We start from the raw sequence: 14,703 nt of genomic DNA, 5'->3' as shown, positions 1-14,703 counted from the left end.
CATCATCATCATCGCAGTCATCATCAACACTGTCATTGTTGTAAAACAGAAGAGGTGACAATATGGAGAGACGTGGTTAGAACGTTTGAAGACTGACTCCTCTCTTGACACACACACACACACAGGCAGGGTGTGCGTGTGCATACCGCTCTATGGAGGCTGCAACACTGTACAGCTCCCCTCGGGGCTACGTTTAGAGGCTGGTGCCAGAGAGTCTCACCTAGTCAGGTTTGCCTGGGAACATAGTCAAGTCATACTACAGGCATGTCTTCATCTTCACACACACACACACACACACACACACACAACTCTACCCACATCATAAGAAACGAGCCATTATAGTGTCATTAGCGTTTTATTTGCACCATCCGTCTTTCAACAGTGGCTTGATGACTCACTTGTACGAGCGCGAGAAAACCCACACAATACACGCGATTCTCTCGCTTCCACTGTGTCTGTGTGTTGTCAAGTGCTTTTGTCTCGATTCATTTTTGACATTCCCAACTACACTCCGACCTCCAACCCATTCAGAGCAACACTCAAACTAGTCAGCCCGAACTTGGGGCGATCGTGAAGGCTGGTCCTCTTTTTCAGTAGGTTTGCAGGCAAGGTCCAAGTGTGTGTGCTCCATGAGGCACACACGTAAACACGCTCAGGGAAAATCCACGTCTTTAAACTTTAAAGTAGCTGAAGAAAGATGCTTCGATATTACAATAACAAAATTGTTTTCAGGTTAAAAAAAAAAGGAATTTTTGTCTTAAAAATAATAAAGATAAATAAAACAGAAAAAAACTATCAGATTTTTTTAGGGGTTAAAAGGTGAGTTTTATTCTAGTGACGCAGAGGACGTCATCGTCCACCAGAGTGATACTGCAGTGGCGCCAGACATCATGCTGCAGATGAGAAAACAAACACTCAACAATGAAAGCAAACAAAAGCATGATTGTTCTTGGTGACTCAATGTTGAATTATGAAAACGTTTTCTTTGCTAGTTTTTCACTACTTTGTTTAGAGTCATCTTTATATGACAGTTTGTCTGTTTGTTTGTTTGTTTGGCCCAACTATGTGAAACCGTTTCAAAATTTAATTATTTATTAAAGAGTTTTTAGCAAAGTATCTTTATACAAGAGGATGAGACAGTTCTGCAACCCCAGTGGTAGATAGACACTGGGGTTGCAGTCAATAGTTTTGGCAAAAATGCTTGAGAATGTATTTATTATTTATGAGAGATAAATCAGTTAATATCATGGGGGGAGTCACAACATTACATCCTAAGAAACTGGAGTTGTTAAATGTGCTAAACTTCTGCTAAAAATTTGTTATTTATCTATATTTCAGTATACTTGTACATAAGGCATAACTATGTAATGTATCATATTCCATAGTTATTACATTCATTGAAATACATTAGAAGAACGAAACCTGAGGAAAATGAGGTTTATTAATGCAATGGTGACATGAATTACGAAAAATAAAAAATATTTAAAAATACTTGCAATCATATTAGATAGAACATTTTAAAAAAAGAACCACCATGTATTTTTAATATCAAAGGTTCAAATTCAAGGTTCGCAGTCTTCATCAAAGACTGCCTCAGTTAAACCATTAATAGTAAAGAATTTATTGGGATATATTTCCGAGCAACACAGTTGTTAAGCGTATTTCTGAAATCTAAGCTTGATATTTGACCATAGCACACCACCACGATGATGGTGACCCCAGTCTTTTCACTGAGTCTGGGGGTGTGTATGCATTTCAGTCAACTTGCTCAGGGAATGTATACTGTGTGAGGCTCGTGTTTATGCACATGGCACATCATTATCTCTGCATCGTGATTAGATTTGCGGACGTTCACATGTTTGCTCGGCTAAATAAGAGAGTGTGATGGAAGGACCACCCAGAGAGAGCGACCCTTCATGTAGAGGAAGACAGGAGATGCTTGCTACACAGCCTACAGTTTGAAGTTCCATCGACTCCAGCAACAGAAAATTGTTTCACCTTGACCCTTTCCTTACTCTGACATATTTATGTGACTCTCTAATCTTCATTTATCACTTCAAAACAACTGTTCTCGAAGGGATTTCACCACGGCAAATCCACATTGGTGATCTACATACAGATGAGTATGTAAGCGTGTGTTTTTTTGGATAATAAAGAGCATCATTGAGTAAACTAAATCCTCAATTTCCCATCTTACTTCCTGCGTGTCTTCACATTTCCTGCAGCTGCACAGCGCTGGAATGAACAGACCTCCCCTTCCTCGAGCGTCGCGGCATGGAAATCAATATCAAAGGTGCGATTAACACCACTTCAACACGGTTTATTACCCATGACTGAGTGGTTCTAATATTATTTGCTCATCAAATTGACTGTAAAAGATTCCTTTTATGCTGTTGCATTTCTGGTTTGTGGTTTCGATCGTGCCACTTCACGTGAGTGCAAGTGCCTGCATGTGTTTGCACATGTCTGTTTGTGTGAGAATTGCAAGAGCAAAATGGAAACAGGAGCGGCGGCATCTCACCCCGAGCTCTCCCCAGCGCCAACAACAGTGAGCGACTGAACTAAACATGCATTTTACTCTTCTCAGTTATTCCTTCACCACATAGCCCGGGCCTTCACTTGCTCTGTGGCGTCCGAAAAAAGTGCAAAATAAGAATGAAAAAGCAACTTGTGGTGCGATGCATCACCTTCATCTTGAACTGGGCAGAAACAGAGAAATAAGAAAACGCATGTGTTTTCAGTGCTATAAATATTTGACATTTTGGAAGCCATGTGCTTCACTTTTCAAACAAAAATGCGCTTCATCTAAAGCTATACCATGTTCTGAAACTCTCAACAGTCATCTCCGATCCCCCCCCAAATGGACCTTCTCTGCTCTTGATCGTTTCCCTGTGTCCTCTCATTCACTGGCAGATATGGCTCCGTTTTTCCTCAGCGACAATAAAGCAATAATTACGAGAACAACAGAGCGTTTTGGTCATTAAAGTGCAGCTGTTGTAGCTGTGGCTCACTCAGAATTCGGGCTTAGCCTTTAATTACATTTAAGCGACTGCTTTCCGAGAGCAAAAGCACAATCACGGCATAATTAAATGCCAATTTTAATGACAATAAACAGCGCTGCCAGGCTCTGTTGAAGAGGCAGCGTCTACTTGTATGACAAATCCCAGGAAGCGTTTATGAATATTGTATATATTTAGCTCCGTTTACAGCTTGGCTTTGTCTGTGTTGTGAAGAGCGCCTGAAGAGAACTTGGCACTGCGACTGAGCGAGTGATGGAAAATGAAAGAGTCCACTGAGGGCCTATGGCTGAGAACAGTTACGGGGTTTGTGTTCATTACAATGGTGTACAAAGGCAATGAGCATTCCTGAGCTAAGTGTTTTACCATTAAGATGCCAGGAGTGAAATAAATGTCATAAAGACCACAAAGACCTCCGGCTCTATAACAAAGCTGTTTTACTGCCTTCAGCCGCCGCCGAGTGCTTGACTTGACGTGGTGTTGTCAATGTGATTATCTCGACACTTGTTGGATACTACTTTTGTTAGATGGATCATTTTCATTGGATCTGTGGCAGGTGACTGAGTTGCACTCAGTCAGTAGCTGGGAAGTGTCACTTTGAAGAGCTAACCCAATGACTTTCATTCATTTTCATGATTAATATTGTTAGTAATCCGTGTGTGTGTGTGTGTGTGTGTGTGTGTGTGTGTGTGTGTGTGTGTGTGTGTGTGTGTGTGTGTGTGTGCGTGAGAGTGTGTGTGTGTGTGTGTGTGTGTGTGTGTGTGTGTGTGTGTGTGTGTGTGTGTGTGTGTGTGTGAGAGTGTGTGTGTGTGTGTGTGTGTGTGTGTGTGTGTGTGTGTGTGTGTGTGTGTGTGTGTGTGTGTGGCATAAGGAGAGGCAAACAAAAATAAAAATGGCTTTGAAAAATGTAACAGCAAAATAATTTTCTGTTTGATGGAAATATAGAATGAACCTTTGTTGAGAATAACTGTAGAACTCATCCTTGAAAAAACTGCAGTGAAGGATTCTTTGGCATGTTTCTCTGTTCACTCAGTCCTTGAAGCTGCTTTTTATGCACATTGTTTCTAAGCTTTTTGTATAGCTTTTTGCACTTCATTATATTATTTCTTTTTCATTTTATTGCGATATTTTATTGCGACAGAGCATGTTACAAACATCATTTCCCTTGGGATTAATAAAGGTTTCTGATTCTGATTCTGGTTCTGAATCAGCAGAAATGTCTACCACTGAAATGTGCCATTCACTGCTCATCTAAATAAAGTGAGAAACATTGAAGGCCACTGCACTGAAGTTAGCTTCTGAGCAGGTTGTGCAGCTTTAGAAACTTTTGAAATAATAGTAATAGAAGACATAGCTAAGGTGCAAGCTGAGTTTGTTAACAATAAGACTTGAGTTGGAAACTATAATCTAAATTCAAATTATTTACCATTCATAAATTGTATAGATATTTTACTTATATAAACTCCTAAAAACATATAACAATAATAATAATAATAATAATGTTATTATTATTATTATTTAGCAGCAATGTTCCACACTACAGACACAGTCAGGTTCGAACTCGGCTGCTTGAAGCTGGTGGATATCAGGAGGTAGCAATCAAAGTGAAGAGCTGCGTGTCTTCCACAAGTGCCTCAGGATATTTGTGCTTGTTTAAAGTGCATCACCTCTTATTTACCAAACAGTGGAGACAAATGTTCAGCAGCAAGATGTGCTTGTTTGAGCTTTTTGTTTGGAGTTGTGCGCAAGAGTTCCTGATGGTTGTGTATTTGTCTGACATGGCCGATTAATAAGCACATGTTGGCGCTGCAGTTTAGAAGCCACTCCGGAGTGTGTTCATTTGTGTTGTCTGCCGTCACACACTCGCACACACACACACACACACACACACACACACACACACACACACACACACAACTCAGCAGGCCTTGGATGATCGCTGCACATTAGAAATGATTGCAGTCATTTTATTTTTACAGTTACATATTGCATAATTACTACTCTTGTTTCAGTATGTGCTTTGTTCTGTGACATACCATTTTAAAAATATGTATTTTCTTTTTTCATTTTTTACCTTGCTAATTATTTAAATTCAAGTATAGATTTTTAAAAATAATAACAAGTAAGAGAAAAAAATGAGTATATATATATATATATATATATATATATATATATATATATATATATATATATATATATATATGAACTGAAAATAATAACTATTGTTTTAAAATAATAACTAGCCAGATAAAAACAAGATCCCAGACATGATAGAATTTTCATATCTCACAATTGAAAACAAAAACGAAAATATACATGAAAAAAATAAAGAATTAAAAATTGTAATGGGCGAGTAGATGCGAGTAGAATAAAATATGTACCTGTGCAATATAAAAAGCAATGATAAACACTGAGACTTTTCCTTTTAACATCAACTGAAGTAATTACAGAATGTTTTATGTAAATAAAAAAAACATATTTCTAATGCAGCTCAATTCTTTTAATACATTTCAGCGCAGTCCAGCTTTGATTTACAAGTCCCCACAAATGTAAACATACAGGATAATTTCTCTTCGACATAATACTATAACACACATCCTGAGTGGAACAGTGCTGGATGGAGTGCCATCGTGTTTGTCTGACATGGTATTGTACATTAATAAGTGCTACACAAGTAAGTGCATTTCCAAGACGCACGCACGCACGCACGCACGCGCACACACACACACACGCACACACACACACGCGCGCGCTTGCAGGAGTCTCGGTATAATTGAATAAAGGTAGGAACGTCCTGCTGGTTTCCATTCCTGATGGTCCTGAAATGAGATTTAGCTTCTTTGATGCCACATTAAGGTTTTCTTCCTCCCATGTGTCCCTTGTTACATCACGTCATTCCACGATCTGTGTGTCAAAACATCTGCAGCCTCAATAAGAAGCGAGCGGCAGACGGTTTTGAGGGACGGCCTGAGAGCAGGAGGGTCTGTCAGGGGTATTATTCAGCAGTAACAGATAGCTGCTCTCAGCGTCGCACTGCCAGCAGCTCCAGGGTCTCACCTCTTCAGCACCTTCCCCTTGATGTACGCAACGGGTCGCCCAGAGACCGGATCGGGCCGGCTCTCTGAGCGACAGCTTCAATAAGGGTAATTACAGTGGGCTGCAGGGACCAGTTAAGCTGTCTATGGGCTCCACCCACTGTGGAGCCAGAGTGACTGAGCTAACTACACAGTGTTAGACCAAGGTAGGCATCAGTCAGCCATCCATGGACCTCACAGTGGTAAACACGCAGCTGCAGAGGCCCCTATATGATCCACCTCCATACTGAAGATGGCCGCCTGACAGTACTTTGATCACGACTAATGCGCTGACTACATTTGTTTGAGGCCGAGTTTAATAGATGCGATGCAGCCAGGATCCTGTTCTGGTAAGGTATCTGCTTCAAGTTAGTCAAAAGAGGGCAGTGTAAAAAAAGATGGATAGAAGTTTGATCGACCCAATGAAACACAATTTAGAAGAATACTGGATAAGTCACAAATGAAAAATGGCAGTTTATGGTAACTAATCTCAGTATCAGTATGTCTGCCTACAGACCTCTTCAGGTTTAGGCGCCCACCACACTGGCTTTACACTGCCCAAGTTCTGCCCAAGAAGGATGCGAGCTGCCACTGTAATGTATTCCTGAACTCTTGGTATGCCCATTCATCAGGACTATAACCTGGAAGCAAACAACACCGATGTTCTAAAGTTGCCAGTGAAGCTAACAAAATATTTTAAATAAGTTAAATCAATGGTGATACTATATTTCATTCTATCATGCATGAGTAGAGGTTACCTTTCATGAAACGTGGATCACATTTCTTTCAAATTTATCTTTTCTTGATGCCATAGTTTGATCAACAGCACAATTTACCAGTCCCTCCCGGATTTCAGTGACCATTTTTTATTCATTGTTACAATCAAAAATGCCTGATTTTGAGGCAGATTTTGTTTGTTTATCGCGGTGAAAGTTGTGAACATTTAAGTGGTTCTCGATCAACATCACAGGAAATAAAGGCCTTTGCAAATGAGCTTGTAAAAAATGTGTGTCAGTTTTTAGCAAGTGCAAAGAACACACAAACACAAAATACATGAATGAATAAATAACGGATTATAAAATGAGTCCAGCTTCTTTATGAAGATGCTCAGTGAGTAGTAGTGTACAGTAGTGAGTGCTCATTGTTCTGTTACAGAGCTCCTCACAAGGGTGGAGTCTGAGATGTAAAGGTGGGGAATGTTTGTGTGTGTGTGTGTGACCGGAGTTGCTCAGCGGCTCATTTATACAGCCGGTTAAAACAGTCACTGCTGATATGTTCCACAGAGTCGCGAGGTCAGAAGTAGCAAGGAGAGATGTGGATCTGGTGGTCAGCCATGTTTGTTTATGTCCACCCCGTATAGTGTTCGGCTGGCGGCACGCTGCACTAGTGAGTTCTGCTTTTTAGTTCTGTGTGTTCTACGTGTCAGTCATGGGACATTTATGAATGGATTCTGAATTGTGCACGTCTCAATCGCGACCCTTGGCAACAATATTTGTGGGCAAATGCGTCACATGACTCTCACCAAGGAGGGAGGGAATATGATGCCACACAGGCCGCGTTGAGGGGTGGGAGGAAGAAGACTAAAGTGAGTGGATTGGAAGAAATCGCAGCACCACTCAGAACTGGCGCGGATTGGTTGGAATTGAGTCCCAGGAGTGCTGGATCTACCACCTAAGCCAGGACAGAAGGTTATTCTTTCAGACAGCAGCAGGTGTAATCTCATCTCACCTTATCAGTGGTTGCAGCTGAAGAGGCCATTGAGCGGTACATCTTTGTTTGTGTTGAGCAAGATCACAGGCTGCTGCCTCAGGGGTTTGGGACTTAACAAAAGGACATCAATGTAAGGGATGGAGTCGGTTAAGAGCTTCAAACTAAAGGAGAAGAATGTTCTTGTGTTGGTCTTTCAAGTCAAGTTTAGCAGAATATGACCATTTTCTTTGTCACAGAAATATATCTGTAATCTTGAGACATGCAGCTCTTCATGAACCAGGTGTACTCGAACTAATTTAGTTGGAATGGTTATTAATTATTGTCAGTAAATGAACTGTCATTTATCATGACTCATAATTACTCGTCACTCAGCTGTGTCAGTGTGTTGGCGAGCGGGTTCGACATCATTAAGTAGAGCTGAGGTGTGATGAGGTCTGTGTCAGCGGCACAATCGCTGGAATCCTCCGATAAATACAAGTTAGCAGTCTGATATAATCATTCATTTTGTTGTTGGCAGGATCAGTAAGTGCAGAGTCGGTTCAGGGAGCCCCCAATGTGTCAGCAGGTAAAAGGTTCAGGTGTCAAGAGTTGTGTTAGATCTGTCTGACAAAGTGTCACAGATGAAGCTCATGAATCAAAGGCATGAAGTTCAGCGAAGGTTATGACTGTGTGCACCTAATTTCCCAGTGTGGATTGCAGATATCTGTCCACGCACATTTGTCAATTGTTGCAATGCCGGCATTTTGTTTTTGGATGTTTGGGCTGGCGGGTCGGCGTGGGAGGTTCATTCCACAGTGGAGCCAGGAGTGTTTAGAGGCTGTTGTGTCTGGAGTCTCTCAGGTCACTTTAATATCAGCCCAAGGCCCAAAGAGCATCGGCCCGTCGCTCCGACGATTACAGGAGAATCCCCACCGTCCTCCTTCCTCCCACCCTACCTCCCTGCTGAGGATCCTCCCCATCCTGCTGCTGCCGGACACTTTTCTTCTCACACTTGAGCTTCAGCCATCTGTTTCTCGTCACGTTATCAAATGAATTTTTTTGTGTTATTTTGTTATGAGCCAGACGGACAGACCTGTTTATTACCCTTAAGAAATGAGAGAGAAAAAAAGGGCATCAGAAACATGAATGGACAGCTATCAACATGTCAGATTGGTAGTCTTAAAAAAGACGTAGTTCAGAGGAAAGAGGCTGATTTCTATGATAAATTGTTGATAAGAAAGGTCAAAGCCAGAAGTGTGTCATTCTGCCACAACAGTGGAAGCACCAGGTCGGCTCGGCTGTTCTCATCGGCTCGAGCCATAACTTTAAGTTATATGCTTTAAGATTATAATTTAATCTCAAAACAGGCAGAATTTCAATTAGTTCTCCACAGAGCTCAGAGCGAAGTATGAGACAGGAATACTGAGGACAGCGGCCACTAGTGGTGAGCAAAAGTGAAGGCAAAATCCAGCTGTTGTAGCTGGTGGTTTTCTGTTCACAAAATTCATTTAAAATGAATTTTAATGTCATTTTTCAGAGGTAAATTGGTCCCAGTGTACATCCTGGCCAGATACATTTTGCTATCAGGAATACCACATATAATCAGACTAAAATTTGCTGTGACTTGCAGGTAACTTGAACTGCATTCATAATTTGTGATGCATCAAGTTCATTTCTTGCGGTTAAACTACAATGATGGCCTGCCACATGGATATCTTTATTGTGCTACTGTCCACTGTCCAACCACTGTCACGCACTAAACTGACTGCACTGTGCCTGTGAGGCAAGCACGTCATGGACACCCCTCGGGCACCTACCCACAGCGCATACGTGAACAACCCTATGTTTGAGCAGATGCTCGACAAGGTGTTGAGTATAGATGCATCTAATTTAACACTGAGTAAAATGAGCACAATGAGTTTAACAAAAATGCATCCACAAGCAGAGAAATGGAGTTTGTTCCAGTGAAACACTTTTACAAGCCGCGTTTCCGATGATGCTTCCTCAACACTGCAAATAAGAATACAGTGGTACCTTGGTTCTCAACCACAATCCATTCCAGACGGCTGTTTGAGAAGAGAATTGTTCGGAATCTGAATCGATTTTTCCCCATTACAATGAATGGAAAAAGAAATATTGCGTTCCGAGCCTTAAAATAGTCTTTTGTAGGAGTGAATGTAGAGTGTCTGCTGCAGGTGCGCTGTTCCTCTATGTGTGTGGCCGCTGCATGTGGGAGGGGTTGCCGAGTGAGTGACGTCTCTCCAGAAGTGAAGAGGTGCCCGGTGCGTGTCCAGCTCTGAATGTGCGCTTCTGTGCAGTTGGGCTGTGACAAAGTCATAAACCAAGTAACGCTCTGTCCCAGACTCGCCTCATCCCTGTCTGAGCTCCAGCCCACAACAGGACATCAAACCCTGGAGTGAGCGCTCCAGCCTCAGAGGTGTGGAGAGTGAGCACCTCCCCTGTGACACTCTACCACGGTCCAGTGTGGAGACGGGAAAGGTTTTACACCTCAATATGAAGAAAAAACAGTCAGTGAATGGAGCTAACGGGACACGTCTGCATACAGAGGCTGCGTTATACACAATAACAAAGCGCGCCATGGGTCAGCTGATCGGTCCGTGCACGTTATGTTTTTTCCAACGTTTTCCGGTGGTGTTCGAGTTATTGATTTTTGTTCAAAATCCGAAGCAAAAAAATCTTGAAATTTTTGTTCGAACTTCGATTTGTTCGAAGTCTGAGACGTTCAAAAACCGAGGTTACACTGTACTTCTATTACTTCTTCTTCTAATAATAATAATAATTGTGATTATGCTATGCACCACTCACCTCTTCGCTATCAATCTTTCCATGATTCATAATCAGTGTTTACGCCTCACCCTCCATCTGCCAGGAAACTGAATTCTGTATTTTACATGTAAGTGTCCCCTGAGACCTTGCGTGTTTCCACCGTTTCTTTTAGGAATTAGACTCTGCATCGGTCCTTTTAACTTCAGTCAGCGCTGCATCCTGATATCCTGGTGTGACTGGTTTCAGGGGGTAATTCACTCCACCAGAAACATGGGCTTTTAGAGGTTCCACATGTGCCTTGGCACCAGACAGATGAGAGGCCGCTAGCTTTCATTAATTGTGGCAACATTCCTGTACCGTTGTCAGGCACTTTTATTGGCATTAGCTTTGCCTGCAGGGCGTCATTATGCCTCATTTAGAGGCCAAACGCTCCCTAACTGCTGTCATAATTGTTTGAGAAAAATGTTAATGACCAATAAATTGATGATCAAATCTCAATAAGGGAACACGGAAATTATAAATGCATCCATCCAGCCTATATAAGAAGCTGTTAAACACTAGACCATAAGTGGACTTAACACAGCAACTAGTGTTATTTGAATATCTGTCATAACAAAAAAGTTCCTCTGCCGGATGAAATATTTATACCACTACTGCTACTACTTATACTATATTATACTACCTTCTTCTTCGTCTTTCACTCTGTTGTTGTATATATTCTTATTCCAGTTGCACATAAACGTTCTGCTCCCTCTGCTCCATGACCCCGTGACCCTGTTTTGGCAGATAAGCAATCCATAATGACTGAATGTTCTTCAGTTGGAAATAACTTAAATGACTTAAGTTAAAAGCCCCAGAGTTCATTCTACATTCTAGCTGTCAGACGTTCCACGTGAAGGCCAGTGTTTTTGTCTTCATTTTTCAGGCCACTTTAAAGGCGATAGAACAAAGCCGTTATGGTGTCTTAAAGGCTTCTTTTCAACCTGTCCAAGGTCATTTCAAAGGTCATTTCAAACTTCATGTTTACAGGCTGCCAGAGCGAGAGAGAAGCCTTGGAATGCCGCCAGCTATGGCTCTGTGACTAGCATCGTGCTACGCCGCTAGCCCCTCCAACATCGCCGTTGTCGCTGAAGTTCCTGAGGAGAAATAGACGATAGACGAAGCACGTCGTCGTCCCCCATCACAATGGCAAGTATTAATTTTCAAATCCTTTAAATCAATAATTAAACTTCCCTCTTTATAGGCACATATTTAAAAGTTAACATTAGCATTGGGTGAATGTTTTTTTGCTCATCTAAGCGCCAAATGAAGCTAGGACCTAGAATTTTGTCTCATAGAGGCAGAAAATAACTGACATCTGGCGCAGTGCTTCATTAAATTAAATTAGCAGTAGTTATTAACAAGACTAAAACAAAAAAAACAGCATCATTTGAGCGTGACACAGTACGTCTGCGGCACCTCAAGATGAAACCGAGAACGTTATCATTATATGTTTTCTGTTCATTGTCTGTCTGGCAACAAAAACTAAATACTCCTGATAGATTTTATTGTCATTGTACAGCCACATTTTTAAAAAAGTACATTTTAAATAGAACTGCTGCTACAATGTTTAACCTTATATAAACAGTAATAGTTCACATAGCTTCTGTTGGTGTATTCGCTACAGGGATTTAGAATTTTGTGCGGAGTGCTGGTCGGTTTACATCAGACCAAGGAAAAGTCACAAAGTGAAGACACAAGAAGCCGTCCAGCATCAGTTGGCCACAGACAATTGAGTCTTGAAAATCTCCCCTTCGCAGCATGCTGCACAAAGAAGTACATTTTCCTCACCTCCTAGGCGGCGCCCGTGACCCGGCGGGTTAGGTTCTTGAAGCCAACTGTTTAGTCCGTTTGACATGGACTGCACCTGCAGGTTGATCCCTGAGGTCAAAGCTGGCTACCGGAGCCGACACACTGCCGACTGCTTTCATATGATCTCGCTGACAAGGTCGCCTGTAACTGGCTGAGAGGTTGTCATGACTGACTGGAAAGTGCATCGGACTCATTTGTGCGACCATTTGTCAGGATGTCACGTTGCTTGACTGAAGCTCGTAAGCAAGAGGAGACACTACTGGTGCCCGCCTCCAACAATCAAGGTTCCATTCTGAACCATAGATTCCTCTCTAGTATTTTTAGCTGACAACTGTGACTCATTTGAGTTGAGATGTTTGAGCCAGGCTTATTTTGCTCATCTGGACATGATTTGTTTGCACCATTAAATGTGCGACAGATTTTTTCTTTTTTTTAATGGCCATGTTCTTCGCCGTGGAGGCATGAAATTTTATATCTTTTTCCACTAGGACCTCCAATTACACCCCAGGATAAAATATTATGAACCACTTTACATTTTATTGCACCATCATTGTGTTTGCGTTAGCCCTTGGATAAATATTTGACTTTTTACTAGGTAGCGTATACAAATAATTCTTAAGAAGAACATTTGAGCGTGAATATAAAATGCCATGGTTAAGGTTCTTACGGGATACGCGGTGTGTCCGTGTGCGATGTTTGCCTGTGTGTCCTACCTTCATGGTGGTTTGCTGTCTATCCACGTGAAGCTGAGACGTGAGGATTGAAGCAGGAGCGCTGCTGTCGTCCAGCCACAGATCAAACACACACCAGGCGACAGCGAGACGACAGACAGTCAAAACACAACCTGATCTCCGAACTAATTACAGTGTTTGTTTAATCTCAGGAACATGCTGTTGAAAACAAGAGGCTGTCGGCCTTTCACTCCACGAATGAGACGTTAAAAAAACAGATTAGCAGACATTAGAGGTTCACAGTTTGGTGATTAAAAATGAAGCATCGGGTGTGGTTGGGTGTGTGTGTGTGTGTGACAGAGAGAAAGACACACCCAGCAATTATGCTCATTGTGTCAGGTCCACCACAAAGAATTTATTATTCAAGTGTTCTGCAAAAAATGTTTTGCCATTTTTAATCTAATTTATCCACTTTTATTGGTGTACTGGAAAGAAAAATGTATGAAATGATGTTCTTCATTAGGGCTGTCACTCGATTAATATTTTTCGTCTCAATTAATCGCACTTAAAGCTGAGTTAACTCACTCATTAATGGCAAATTAATCCCACATTTTATTCCTGTTCTAAATGTAACTCAAAGGAAGATTGGCCAATAATGTTCCCAATGTTCTGTTGTTAGCATGTTGTCGAGCCTCTTCAGAGCCTCTGAGGTTATTCTAAAGAATGTTCTTGACAAAATAAGAGATTAATTTTCCATTAGTTACGTGCTAACTCAGCTTTAGCGCGATTAATTGACATTCAACATTTTAAAAAATTAGTGCAGAGGAATAGAATACATATTGCTGATGCCTTTCTTGACAACTTTAACCCAATGTTTTAGGATTTGCCTGCTGAAAAAAAATTAATTACTTTCCTTTTCTATGATTTTCATGCATGAAACACTGCTGTGTGACTGCAAAGGGTGGTATTAGCACAGACATGTGAAGAGCCATGTATGTGAAATAAAATGAGGAGAAATTTATGTTTTGAAATGATTGATTTACACAATGTCAGGAGTAAATTTATAATACTTTATCTATCTATATATATATATATATATATATATATATATATATATATATATATATTCTTTTTTTTTTTTTTTTTCATCTATAGTTCTGCATCTATTTCTTTTGTTTTGTTTTTTTTAATTCAGCTATGGTGTATTTACTGGATTAATTTTGTATTTTTCCCCTCATTTATTCCATCGTGAGAAATCTTGGTCTGAATGAAAACTATAAAGAAAAAAACTGTCTTAGCTGTCACTCAATCCATGATGACACTTGAAGACAGATGGAGACCAAATGTCACAGGGGCTGATGTTTGTTTTCAATAGTAGCATATTTGCGTCAACACTAGTGTAAAAAGGTGGTTGTGCAGCAGTCATTGGATTCACCTCACCAAACAGAATCTCATGGTGGACTATGAGTCTGAAGGAGAGATTTAAATATCGAGTTTATTTACCATGTGCCATACGAACCGACTCCGTGGCTGCCAGTGATGATGGCAGTGCTTTCTACTCTCTCGTGTTACACACAGCGCACAAAACTCAGTTAGCCATTCTGCATTAGCCTC

At 41.1% G+C, this 14,703-nt stretch overlaps 1 long non-coding RNA gene across 1 annotated transcript; it reads right to left on the bottom strand.

Annotated features, from left to right (window-relative positions):
* Window positions 1-6,406: 6,406 nt before the first annotated feature.
* Window positions 6,407-11,431, bottom strand: LOC128760915 (uncharacterized). Its single transcript, XR_008414885.1, has 3 exons — window positions 11,250-11,431; window positions 7,820-7,911; window positions 6,407-7,762 (listed from the first exon to the last, which is right to left on the bottom strand). It is a non-coding gene; the product is annotated as an uncharacterized LOC128760915 (long non-coding RNA).
* Between the last annotated feature and the right edge of the window lie 3,272 nt (window positions 11,432-14,703).

The sequence above is a fragment of the Synchiropus splendidus genome, chromosome 6 (genome assembly GCF_027744825.2).
Source record: "Synchiropus splendidus isolate RoL2022-P1 chromosome 6, RoL_Sspl_1.0, whole genome shotgun sequence".
NCBI lineage: Eukaryota > Metazoa > Chordata > Actinopteri > Syngnathiformes > Callionymidae > Synchiropus > Synchiropus splendidus.
This window is presented reverse-complemented; position numbering and strand designations above follow the sequence as displayed.